The following is a 13,082-nucleotide window of genomic DNA, read 5'->3' on the forward strand; positions in this document are numbered from 1 at the left end:
GGCTTAGTGACAATGCAAACCACTATGAGTAATAACTTTATAAAGATATGTTCAAGTTATTTCTATTTTCAAAAATATTATTGCTATTGAAATAGATCTGTGATTGATCAACGAATTTTTTTTGAAATGATATGATGATTGATAGCATGGCTCATTGAAACGTCATTTTCTTATAATGAATGAAGTACCGTTTCAAAATGGTTTTGTGGCACCCATTGAATATTGACCCTTGCCTGGGGGAGATCAATACCAAGGCCATTGAATTAATCAAAGCATAGAGAACTTCTAATGGTAGACCCATGGTGGTCCATCATTATTGAAATATTGTTCCTCTAATGGGTATGCCACACGTACAAATGAAGCGATTATTGATGCTAAGATTGATACTTGTGATGATAATGAACTTCATTCATTTAACATCTTTATTCTGTTATTACTCATTGGGCTCTAGCTCACTATTTATTTATGTACATATATGTAGGTGGTCAAGCAGAACAACAAAGTTAAAGAGCCTTGAGTCTACCCTGGGTCAGCTTTTGAAGAGCTTCCAAGTGAAGCAACCAGGCTCGGGAGGAGCCGCACTAGCCAAACCCCCCTTTTTGTGTATTTTAAAGTTCTTTTGCAATTGTGTATAGTTGGGGTGGTATATATATATGGACATAGAAGACATAACTCGTACTCATGATGGATGTATCTTTTAAACAAAACTTTGCTTAACATATTTGTTCTCCTCATATATGCATAACTCAATTGATAGTTTCTATGTCATTTTAGACTTTCGCTAAGCCCTGTACTTTATAATTAAAGGTTTATTTGTCTGAAGGCCGTAGGTAATCTATGATTACCGGCCGGTCATGATGTTAAACCTATAGGGGCGGGTTTGGGCTCGTGATATTTAGTCTTTCAATGTTGCTTATTTGGTGGAGATGATGTCTTTGCTGCATTTGTACAGATTTAGCAAGAAACAAGCGAATTCAATCAAAAAATGGCGTAAAACCAGATTCTCCGTACGAGAAGCAGAAAAGCCGGGCCTGCCACCTCACCGCACCGCACGTGCGACCAAGCCCCACTGCACATGTGGCCCACCACCGCTCGAGCGGTCCACATGGGTGCACAAGCGGCCCACCTATGGATGCGTGCGAGAAAAATTCAGTCTGTTTTGCTGAGAATAAAAGGAAGAAAAATAGGCTAACATAGGGTTCGAAATTTATTCTAAGGAAAAGAGAGGCTAGGGTTTGAAAAGGGTGATTTTTCCTCAAGCATGAAGGACAACTTCCATGGGGGCTTATTCCTCTTCCACTTCCTCCACCTCTTTCCACTCCTCCATAAGTGGCTACGTTCATTTTTCTAGGATTTTGATGAAACCCTAGCTATGTAATTAGGTTTTATTTTTTATTTTTGATTATGTAAAGATTTGAACAATTGTATGGTGTTTTAGAAGTTTCAAATATATATTTTTCATTATTTCTTTGAGTATTCGACTTTCTGTGATTTTTGAATGTTTTTCATACAATGGTTTTCTTTTATTTCATATTCAAGGTATGAGATGAGCCATACTACGAGGGACGGTTTGTTTTGCCACCCTAGTTTAGAGCGAACAACTCGTACTAGTTTGTGCCTATACATTGAACGTGACAACTCTCCTGATAAATGCTTCGTACTTGTAGTTGCAAAGTATTATTTAGTTCGAACCGTAGCATAATTGATTTCAAATTGAAACCTTATTTATGTAACTAGCGGTGAACTCATTACCCTAAGTTTTTCTCGAAAATCAATACTTCATCTTTACTTTTAATTAATTGTTTAATTGCTTTGTTTAATTTACTTCTCATTAGATTATGAACCAATCTTCTTTTAATCAAAATTAATTTAGGAATTTAACCATTAAATTAGTCTAATTTCCCATTTGTCCCTGTGGATCGATACCTGGATTTACCATTATTCTAAAAGAATTTGGTACAGTTTAGAGTTTATTTTTTGTGTGTAACAACCCATCAAATTTTGGCGTCGTTGCCGGGGACTTCTGGCGAAATTAAGTAATTTAAAGTTACAATCCTATTCTAATTTTTAGTTTAGGATTTTATATTTTTGTGTTGCTAAGTGTGCAGAGTGTTTGCAATTGGAGGCACTACTGAAGTGTAAGCGAAACGCAGCTAAGGTTTTTTTTTTTAACCAAAAAAAAAAAAAAAACCGCAGCACCAAAGCGCTAAAAAGAAAAACATAAGCAAACACTTGCAAACACAACACCAAAGTGCCAAAAAGAAAAACAAAAGAGCTCAAGTGGAAATTGGAGACAACGTCTACACGTTAAGCACCGTTAAATCGATGTGAGTATTTTCTCCTTTAGTATTATGTTTTCATAACTTAGTGCATAGAGTCGGAACTTAGTGTGTGTGTGTGTGTGTGTAATGTATGCACGGGCGCCGTTTTTGTTACCCTAAATTGTGGAATTTGGACCTTGAATTAAAAAGGACTCTTAGGAAACTTAGAGCCTCTTCCTGTGTTCCTAGACTTGAATATCCATATCCATATCCTAAACCATTAGAGATGGCAGACCCAAATTTCCCAAATGGACCCAACTGGACCCTTAAGGATTACTTCACACCCACTACATATACATCACCATCATGCATTCAGTTACTGGACACTACTACTGCTCATTATGAGATTAAGTCCAGTATAATCCAAATGCTCCCATCATTCCATGGACTAGCTCATGATGACCCTTATAAACATCTGCATGAATTTTGGGAAATTTTCTCTAGACTGAGGATCCAAAATTTCACCAATGAGGCCCTTATGTTGCGATTATTCCACTTTTCACTGAAGGACAAAGCTAAACACTGGCTGAACTCCTTACCTGCTAATACTATCACAACTTGGGACCAATTACAGCATAATTTTTTGGAGAAGTACTTTCCCATTGGTAAGACCAACCAACTCAGGTGAGTCATCACCAATTTTGCTCAAATTGATGGTGAGCAGTTTCATGAGACATGGGAGAGACTTTGTGACCTTCTCGAATAGTGTCCTCACCACCAACTGCCTAATTGGCAACTTGTTCGGACCTTTTACTATGGCTTAACTGAGCCTCACCGCCAAATGGTGGATTTTTCTTGTGGTGGGACATTTATGTCCAAAAATGACGCCGAGGCATGGCAATTATTTGAGAACCTAAGTGAGAATTCCCTTCACCATGCCTCCTCAGCTCGACAAGTTTGGCAACCGATAGTTGCATCCCCGAAAAGAGGGGGCATTTATGAGGTGGGGCAAAACCTAGAGTTAGCCTAACAAGTAGAGGCATTGTCCTGAAAAATGGACCAATTATTAGCTTCGGGAATTTCCCCTAGGCAGCAAGATCAACCTCAATATCACGAGGCATGTGCTATTTGTGCGAGCCCTGCTCATGGCTTGATTGAGTGCCCTTTGGCCTCACAATTTTTGGAATTAGTCCAAGAGCATGTGAATACTGCTCAAGGATTCTCTCGACCAGGTAATGACCCATATTCTAACACATACAATCCGGGGATGGAGAAATCACCCTAATTTTTCATGGAGACCTCATTCACAAGGCACTTCTTACAATCCTCCACCACCAAGGCAGAATTTTAATAATTTTGCCAACTAACCTTACCGACTCCCATGTACCTCGGCTTTTCGTGCCCCTTTTCAGAAGACGAATAACCTCTACAATATCAGACTCCCACAGTTCTGAATCTAATCTCACAGGTGCAATGTGAAATAGATAAACAACAAAGAGTCCAAATTCGGCAAATCTTTTGGAAAATCGATTTTGAATCAAAATGCCAAAAATGGACTGGTTTGCTAGATACAGAGTCGGTACCTAAATATTTTATTTTGAAAAATTTAGGAAACACAGGACTCATGCCAAAGGCCACTTATCAGTCATCACCAATGTAACGCCCCCAAAATAAACCCATAATATACATAACATTGACATGCATTAATAAAAGAAAACCAACCGTTATTCTATTCATCAGAGTATTCTTATTAAAAAAAAACATTACATGTAACATCAAATTAAATGCCTTACGGGCTAACATCTTTCCAAGCCAACACTTGGACACAAAATATGAGTGCTAACTCAAATACAAATAAAGCCCTAGGCTTGAATGTTTACATGTAATATCAAATAAATAAAGAACAACTAAACTAAACAGAGCCTTCAACTCCAATTCCTTCCAAGCTAAGTCCTTGGAGGTAGCTTATCACCTGAACCTGAAAATGATGTTCCCATAAAGGGTGAGCCACAGCCCAGTAGAAAATACTAAACCAAATATAAGCATTGAATAAAGCTATAGCATTCAATAGATGGTTAACCAAGATAATCAATTGTGACTTAATACCGTCTCAAGACACTAATGTCTATGACATGTTTCAATTCCCATTATTATTAATATGGCTCAGAACCTGGCCAAACTTACAACAATGAATTATATATCACATTCACATTACTTCCAATATCAACAACATTAATGAGAATCAGGCTCATATTAAAACACTTCATACTTCCCGTTTGATACACATTTTAGTGCTGTATCAATAACATGCAAAACACTTCAATATAATAAGCACAAATAATAGTGATGCTAATGGAGTCCATCCCCTATCTCCTCCCAAACAAAATTCCGGTTTAGAGGTCCATCCCCTATCTTCCCCTAAACCGTGGAGTACATCCCCTATCTCCTCCCAAACAATATGCATATGCAATGCTCAATCAATACATGTATATTCTGTATTAATTCAATAGTCTAAATTTATGACTTAAACAATTTGATTAGTTTCAATTTTCCCTAATTCACATACAATGTCTACAACAAACACGACTATCCTCCACCGATAGCCCAAACAGTTATTTCTAGACTGGAAATAAATACATCAACAATTCAATAGGTGAGTGATTTAAATTATACAACTACACCATTTAATCAATGAATTCCTCAATTTCATGAATTTAACCAAATTCCCCAATTTCCTGAAATTAATTATACAAATTAATTCATTATTACAACTAGGGTTTTTCCCAAAATTACCAAAGTATTCCCAACATATCAAAATACCAAAACTTAGAACAAAACTTATAAGATGGAGTAGGAAATCCCTACCTTGAAGAAAATAACCCGAATGGAGAAGACGGAGATGAAGACTCAAATTCCAAAGTGCTCCAAATCCTCTCTTTTTCAGATTAAAAGAAAGCTCTCGCGAAGCTCTACCTTTCTTTCAAAGGAACTAGGGTAGAAGACCCCAAGGAATAGATCAAATCTTAGAGAGAAGGTGAGAGTAGAGAGAGAAACTCTCAAATGGCGGTTTTTAAAAGTTAAGAAAGAAAAAGTAGGTCAAAAAGTGATCCAAAAAGTGAAATCACAGACTGATGTAGTCGACTCTACGCTCGAGCGTGAAAAACCCCGCTCGAGCGTAAGACATAGACTCACGCTCGAGCGTGAAAAGAGCCGCTCGAGCGTCGATTGCACCCTTCCAGAAGTTTTGCAGGCGATGGTATCCGCTCGAGCGTAAAACTCTCCGCTCGAGCGGAGGGACAAAATCAAGAGATCACGCTCGAGCGTAAAAAAAATATCGCTCGAGCGGACGGACTGCAGAGTAAAGTACTGGGAGATGGAAAACCACGCTCGAGCGTAAAAACTCCCGCTCGAGCGGAGAAGCAACAACGAAAAGCCCGCTCGAGCATTGAAACTTCCGCTCGAGCGTGAAGGCAAAAACCTGGGCATCACCTTTTGGTTTCAAAGTGCAACCAACCTGTTTTAAACTTGCCCATCACAACCCAAGACTCAAATAAAAAGAGTAAAGGCTAGAAGTGATAATGATACAAAACAAATCCACGAAACCAAGTCTAGAATACAGTATACAAAGGAAGGAAAAACTGGGATCGCTATAACCTCCCTCCCTTAAAGAATTTCGTCCCCGAAATTAGGCACAAGAAATATATATATATATATTTTTTAAAAGAGTTTTCTCTACTTCTCACAATATGCCAACATTCTATTAACAACTTGACCATTACCAATCAATCCCATCTCTTTTCAAGAGGCATTTCAAATTATACATAACAATTTGCATTATCAACATGCATTTTCCTTTCAAATTCCACAGTTTTCAATATCTATAATTTCCATTTCCATATTGTAGACAGACTGGCGGGGGACCTCGCTACAGCTCGGACTCGACTTTCGTAGTCACGGTTCTAAGTTTGAACCAAAGAGTCCAAATCCGGCAAATCGTTTTGAGAAAAACAGATTTTTGAAAGAAGTGCCAAACATGGACTGCTTTGCCAGATATAGAGTCGCCACCTAAATATTTTATTTTGGGAAATTTAGGAAACCCTGACTCGGTACCAAAAGGCCACGTGTCCGTCATCACCAAAGTTGCCTCGGCTCGGGAACTTGGGTACGATTGGGGAAGGTCACTTCGTGAGCACCCCCGCTCGTCCGGTCATAGACCGGCCTCTACTAACCATGATATTAATTTTTGAAAACATTGTGAGTTCTTATTCCGGTTTATTAGCCTAGGTTACTATGTGATGCGCACAGCATACAAATATAGACCGGGTCGCCTGTATTGGAACGAAACATTTCATGTTTGTTTTTGAAAATGGTTTGCTACCCGCAGGTAGGCTTTAAAACATTTGATGATTTATTCCAATTTAAGTAACCCACCCTTCACCCACAGGCATTCAGGCAGTTATATCAGATAAGCACATAGCCTCATGGTAAGCATGCTATTCATGGCAGTCACTCACACGCATGCAAGGATGCTAAAGCATAAAACTTACCGAGTACTCCAAGCCAAAATAGGAATTCATTAGAAATCATGCATGATCCTAACTATACAGAAATGCCTAATGCAACACATGCAAAATGCAATTATAGCAGGCTCGGCTATTCTAAGATGGCATATGAAATGTTACAACTATCATGTATTCAACTTTGAAATTGAAAGTACAATGCAGTTAGTATGATGCGCCGAGCCCGGTGCATGCAATACAGATGAATGAATGCAAACATGCTGTCATACTGTATACTAATTTAAATATGCCCTAATCTAACCATCATAAGCGGATAAATAAAAGGGAGAAAGACGTGGGGTTGGAAGACATACATCACACTCACGCACACTTATTACAGTTATGCCCTCGCTCAGAGGGTCCGAATAAATATACAGTCCCAATATTACAGTCCCGAATAAAAGAATATTACAGTCCAAAATATTACAAAATCCTAATTAATTAATGAATTAACTAAGAAAGCAAATAAAACTGGCATGCAAGCCAGGGACTGCCTTGCTTCTGGTGGATGATGCATGTCCGGATTGTCTTGTGCGGAAATCCACCGGAATGCCCCAATTAGCCTCTGTTTACACCTGTTCTTGAAATGCGTGCCAAGCCCCAAAAGATTGCTGATTCTTCATTTTGCTGCAACAAAGAGCAGGAAAGGGGCATAGCAATGTATTTGCACAGATATATGCATGTCTCGATCCTCGTGCCACCAATCATGCATACCGAGGCATGATGGCAGAGGAGTCGAAATGCACAACTCAATATAGGATGAATGCACATGAAACTACAGCTAAAACCTAACTCCATCATGGATAATCCGGAGTGTCGGTGACTGGGGAATTGAGACACATTCCGTCACTCGGAGTACGAAATGTACCTCGTTTTCCGTGCCCGGGCTAACTCCTATTCTGGACATGATGCAATATGCATGATATGCATGAAATGCAACTAAGATATAATCCTAACATACACAATGCTATGGAATGACATGCCTCGAAATGCGTGCACGCAGGCACGCAAACCGAGAAAATGGCAGAATGCAATCTAAGATACAACCTAGTATGCACAATGCTATGAAAATGAGATGCCTCGAAGTGCGTGCACACGGGCACGCAAACCGAGAAAATGACAGAATGCTATGAAAATGAGGTGCCTCGAAATGCGTGTACACGGGCACGCAAACCGAGGAAATACATGAATGCAATGATAATGAGACGCCTTGAAATGCGTGCACACGGGCATGCAAACCGAGGCGATGCATGAATGCAATGATAATGAGACGCCTTGAAATGCGTGCACACGGCACGCAAACCGAGGCGAAGGCATACGCCATGCAATGAAATGGAAATGTGATATGGGCTTACAACAACATGAGTGAACCTCAGCCACACTCACATAGGATGCCGGCGAATAAAAATGAAGTGCCTCGAAATGCGTGCACACGGGCACGCAAACCGAAGCGGTGGCAGAATGCAATGTAATGACATGGAAATGATAAATGGACTTATACCAACATGAGAGAGCCTCAGCCACACTCACATAGGATGCCGGCGGATGAAAATGAGGTGCCTCGAAATGCGTGCACACGGGCACGCAAACCGAGGCGTTGACAGAATGCGATGTAAATGACATGGAAATGATAAATGGACTTATACCAACATGAGAGAGCCTCAGCCACACTCATATAGGATGCCGGCGGATGAAAATGAGGTGCCTCGAAATGCGTGCACACGGGCACGCAAACCGAGGCGATGGCAGAATGCGATGAAATGACATGGAAAATGCATGCAATCATTCTAATGGAATTTCAGCACTAAAATATGGGGGAAAACAGTCCCGAAATGAGGCGAAATGACATGAAATGCAAGGAATTGTCCCGAAATGTGAATTTAGGCACCCGAAATGGCCTATAGCTATGCCAAACATGCACAATATGGACATGCAATGCAAAGACAGAAGATAGACAGTCCCAAAAAAGGCATTTTCACAGTTATAAACATGGCCAAACAGCAAGCATAGGTATGGCAAAAATGGCATGCAAGAATAGGGGCCAAAAGAGGGGTAATGAAGCAAGTGATATAAGAAAAACCCAAAATGAAAAATTTCCTTCTACAACACTGAAGAGGGACCAAAAATATGAATATTTACAGTATATGACAGCCTCAAAATCAGTATACAAACATGATAGAAATGTGATGCAAAATAAGGCTCAAAAATGGCTATAACATGAAGTATACAAAATAATCACCAAACAGAAAAAAAATGTTAATGAAACATGAAGTATAGGCCAAAATAAGGCCACTTTCAGTTCGGACCAAGGTCCAAAAACAGAAGCAAAGAGGGCTGCCAATTTATGCAAAAATGGGGCCAAATAAGGGATATAACTACAAGTGACACATGGAGGCACCAAAAAATGTTGAGCCCTTCTTCAATGTTGAAGAGGGGCTCAAAATAAGCCTTATATCAGTTTACAACATGCTCAAAAACAGATTGATCATGGGCCAAAAATAGCATGCAAGATTATGACTTATAAGAGGATCAATGAAGCAAGTGTATCATGGAGGGCTCAAACAGGGTTGAGCCCTTAATGAAAAGTGAAGATGAGCTCAAAAGAGAGCCCTTCTCAGTTAGGGCCGGAGCTTGAAACAAAAAGCATAGGGGGCTTACCAATGGATCAAGAAAAAGGGTCAAAGTGAAGAAAAGGTTACTCACCCTTGAAGACTAAGACTTTTGTTGCTTCTTGGACCAATTTGCAGCTTCTTTTGCCTCTGAGAAACCTTCCTTGTTTCTGGAAATGAGGTGGTGGTGGTAGAGCTTGGTGGTGTAGAAGGAATGGTGCTTAAGGACTTAAGGTTTTTCAAAGAATTGAGAAGGATGGAGATGGAGTTGTGTATGGAGGCTTGAAGGAGAATTTTTCTAACCCCAAAATACTACAAGGCTTGCTTGCTATATAGGCCAACAAGGGGGTGTAAAGGTGGGGGAAAAGGAGAGTAATATTTCCCCACGAAATATCCCCCAGATAAAGATCTTTTCTGGGGGATAAAGCCTCACAGCTGTAAAGGGAACAGTGCAAGGAGTACGGCCGGCCTGGTACTTTTGCTGCAAGTGGCCGGCCGGCCACACCCCCTAGCCGGCCGGCTAGGGGTCAAAAGGTTCAATGAGATTTTCTGGCCGGCCACCAACTGGTGGTGTTCTCCTATGTGTGTACAACACAACCATGTGGTTAAAATTCTAAGAAAGTGGGTCCAAGGGGTTCAACATTAGCTCGAAAAGAGGGGTTCAAAAGGGTCAATTTGAATTAATGGCCGGCCATGAACTTTTAGGGTCCTCTCATGTGTGTACATCACAGATATGTGGTTCAAAGTTCAAGAAAAAGGGCCCAAGGTGTTCAACATTAGCCGGAAGGAGGGGGTCAAAAGGGTCAAGTTGAATTAATGGCCGGCCATGAACTTTTAGGGTCCTCTCATGTGTGTACATCACAGATATGTGGTTCAAAGTTCAAGAAAAAGGGCCCAAGGTGTTCAACATTAGCACGGAAGTGCGAAAAACGGGCGCCGGAGGGTGTCGGAGGATGTATAACTGGTTGCTGCAACAATTGCTGGCCTCCCACCCTTCAGTGACCTCCCTGGTGATAAAACAGAGGTACCTGCCAAAAATGAACGAAAACCGTTGCAAAACGAATGCTCGGGGACCAAAACGCGCAGTTCGGGGTCCCGAAAATGGGCTGTTAAGCACCGAAAGTGGCATTCGGCCACGAAGTGGGCTTCTCAGCCCCCAGTGTCCCTCAAAAGGGAGCAAATAGGAAGTATGCCAAAAATCAGAACAAACGGAGATGGTTAAGCGGTCCCGAACCGAGGCGCACGGCCTGACGGCTCCGAAAAACCGAAAACCGGACTCCGAAATGGGAAAAATGGCCTACGGCCACCAAATGTGGCCTACGGACATTGAGAGATGGTCTACGGGACCTCTCCCTCCCCTCAGGAAAAGAAACAGAGAAAACCGAGTCTGGTTCGCAAACCGAGACAAGGCACAGAAGACGGTTCGGAAGTCCGGAGGCAGGGCTCACGGCCGTGACTCTGAAACTTCTGAACGAGCACATTATGCAACATCACCAAGCGCTCAATCGGTGACGTCTGAGTCTTAAGGTCGGTCAAAAATGGGGTGTCTACACATATCATATTTAATCTCATGATATAACTCCAATTCTACAACCCATTCAACATATGCAGTGTTACACTAACTTCCATTATGAGGCGAGTTTCAAAATACATTCATTAATCAAAACATAAACTATGTTTCACAACTTAAGTTATATTCAATACAGTTAAGGTGCAATATTACAATAAAATAAGCAACATATGCTCAAGCATCTACGAATAGATCCGGATATTTCTCTCGGACCTCCAACTCGCGTTCCCAAGTGGCTTCCTCGACCCCGTGATGTTTTCACAAAACCTTTACCAAAGGGATGGTCTTACCTCGCAAAACTTGATCCCGTCTATCCAAGACCCGAGCTGGTCTCTCCTCATACGAGACATCCTCATCTACCTCTAAGTCGGTCCAATCCAATACATGCGATGGATCCGGCTTATACTTCCGGAGCATACTCATGTGAAACACGTTATGTACTCCGGATAACTGCGGCGGCAAAGCTAAACGATAAGCAGCCTCGCCAATCCTCTCTAGGATCTCAAAAGGGCCAATGAACCGAGGGGACAACTTCCCGCTCTTCCCAAACCTCATCAAACCCCGCCTAGGTGATATCTTCAGAAAGACATGATCACCCACCTCAAACATCAAAGGTCTCCTCCTACGGTCTGCATAAGATTTCTGACGACTCTGTGCTGTAACAAGCCTCTTACGGATAAGCTCAACCTTCTCCGTCGTTTCCCTCACCAACTCCGGACCCAACAGAGGTGCATCACCCACCTCGGCCCAACAAACAGGAGATCCACACGGTCGGCCGTACAAGCCTCAAACGGTGCCATACCGATACTAGACTGGAAACTGTTGTTGTAGGCAAACTCCACCAACGGCAAGTGCCTCTCCCACGACCCACTAAAGTCTAGAACACAACCCCGGAGCATATCCTCAAGGATCTGAATAGTACGCTCGGACTGCCCGTCAGTCTGAGGATGATAAGCCGTGCTAAAGGTCAACTTAGTGCTTAAGGCATTCTGCAAACTCTGCCACAACCTGGCAGTAAAACGAGGATCTCTATCTGAGACAATCGTCACCAGGACCCCGTGCAACCTCACTATGTCCCGAATATATAAATCGGCCAGATGATCGACTGAATCTCTAACACGTATAGGAATGAAATGCGCCGACTTAGTCAACCGGTCGACAACCACCCAAATAGCGCCACTACCCCACTGAGTCCTCGGAACACCTACAACGAAGTCCATAGTGACATGCTCCCATTTCCACTCGACAATAGGCAAGGGTTGTAGCAAACCCGCTGGCCTCTGATGCTCGGTCTTCACTTGCTGACAAGTAAGGCACTTAGACACGAAAGCTGCCACATCTCTCTTCATACCCCGCCACCAAAACTGGCGACCCAAATCCCGATACATCTTAGTGCCTCCCGGATGCACTGCAAAGCGCGAATGATGAAACTCTCGGAGTACCTCCTCTCGGCAAGACTCCGGCACAAACAGACGGTCTCGGTATCTCACACTCAGGTCGGAATACACCGTCAAACCCTTCTCAACCTTCACACCGGAAATTTTCTCACGGAGGGTTTCTACCTCAAGGTCACCCCTCTGAGCCTCTAACACTCGTGTCACGAGTGTAGGCTGTACAACAACAGAAAACAAGGCCGCAGCCTCAACGGATTCGCCCAGAAGTAAATCAAACTCCCCAAGTGCACCCAACATCTCCCATTCTCGGATGGCTATACTAGCTATGTCACCAACAGGTTTCCTGCTAAGGGCATCGGCCACTACATTGGCCTTTCCCGGATGATAATGTAACTCAAAGTCATAATCCTCAATGAATTCCATCCAGCTCCTCTGCCTCAAGTTCAAGTCTTTTTGTGTAAACAAATATTTCAGACTCTTATGATCCGAGAATACCTCAAATCTCTCATCATAAAGGTAATGCCTCCAAATCTTCAAGGCAAATATCACAGCTGCTAACTCTAGATCATGCGTAGGGTAATTCTGCTCGTAAATTTTCAACTGTCGTGAGCCATAGGCAACTACTTTCCCTTCTTGCATTAACACACAACCTAGACCCTCTCGTGAGGCGTCACAATAGACTGCATAAC

Source organism: Camellia sinensis, chromosome 10 (genome assembly GCF_055761805.1).
Source record: "Camellia sinensis isolate YWXY chromosome 10, ASM5576180v1, whole genome shotgun sequence".
Classification (NCBI taxonomy): domain Eukaryota; kingdom Viridiplantae; phylum Streptophyta; class Magnoliopsida; order Ericales; family Theaceae; genus Camellia; species Camellia sinensis.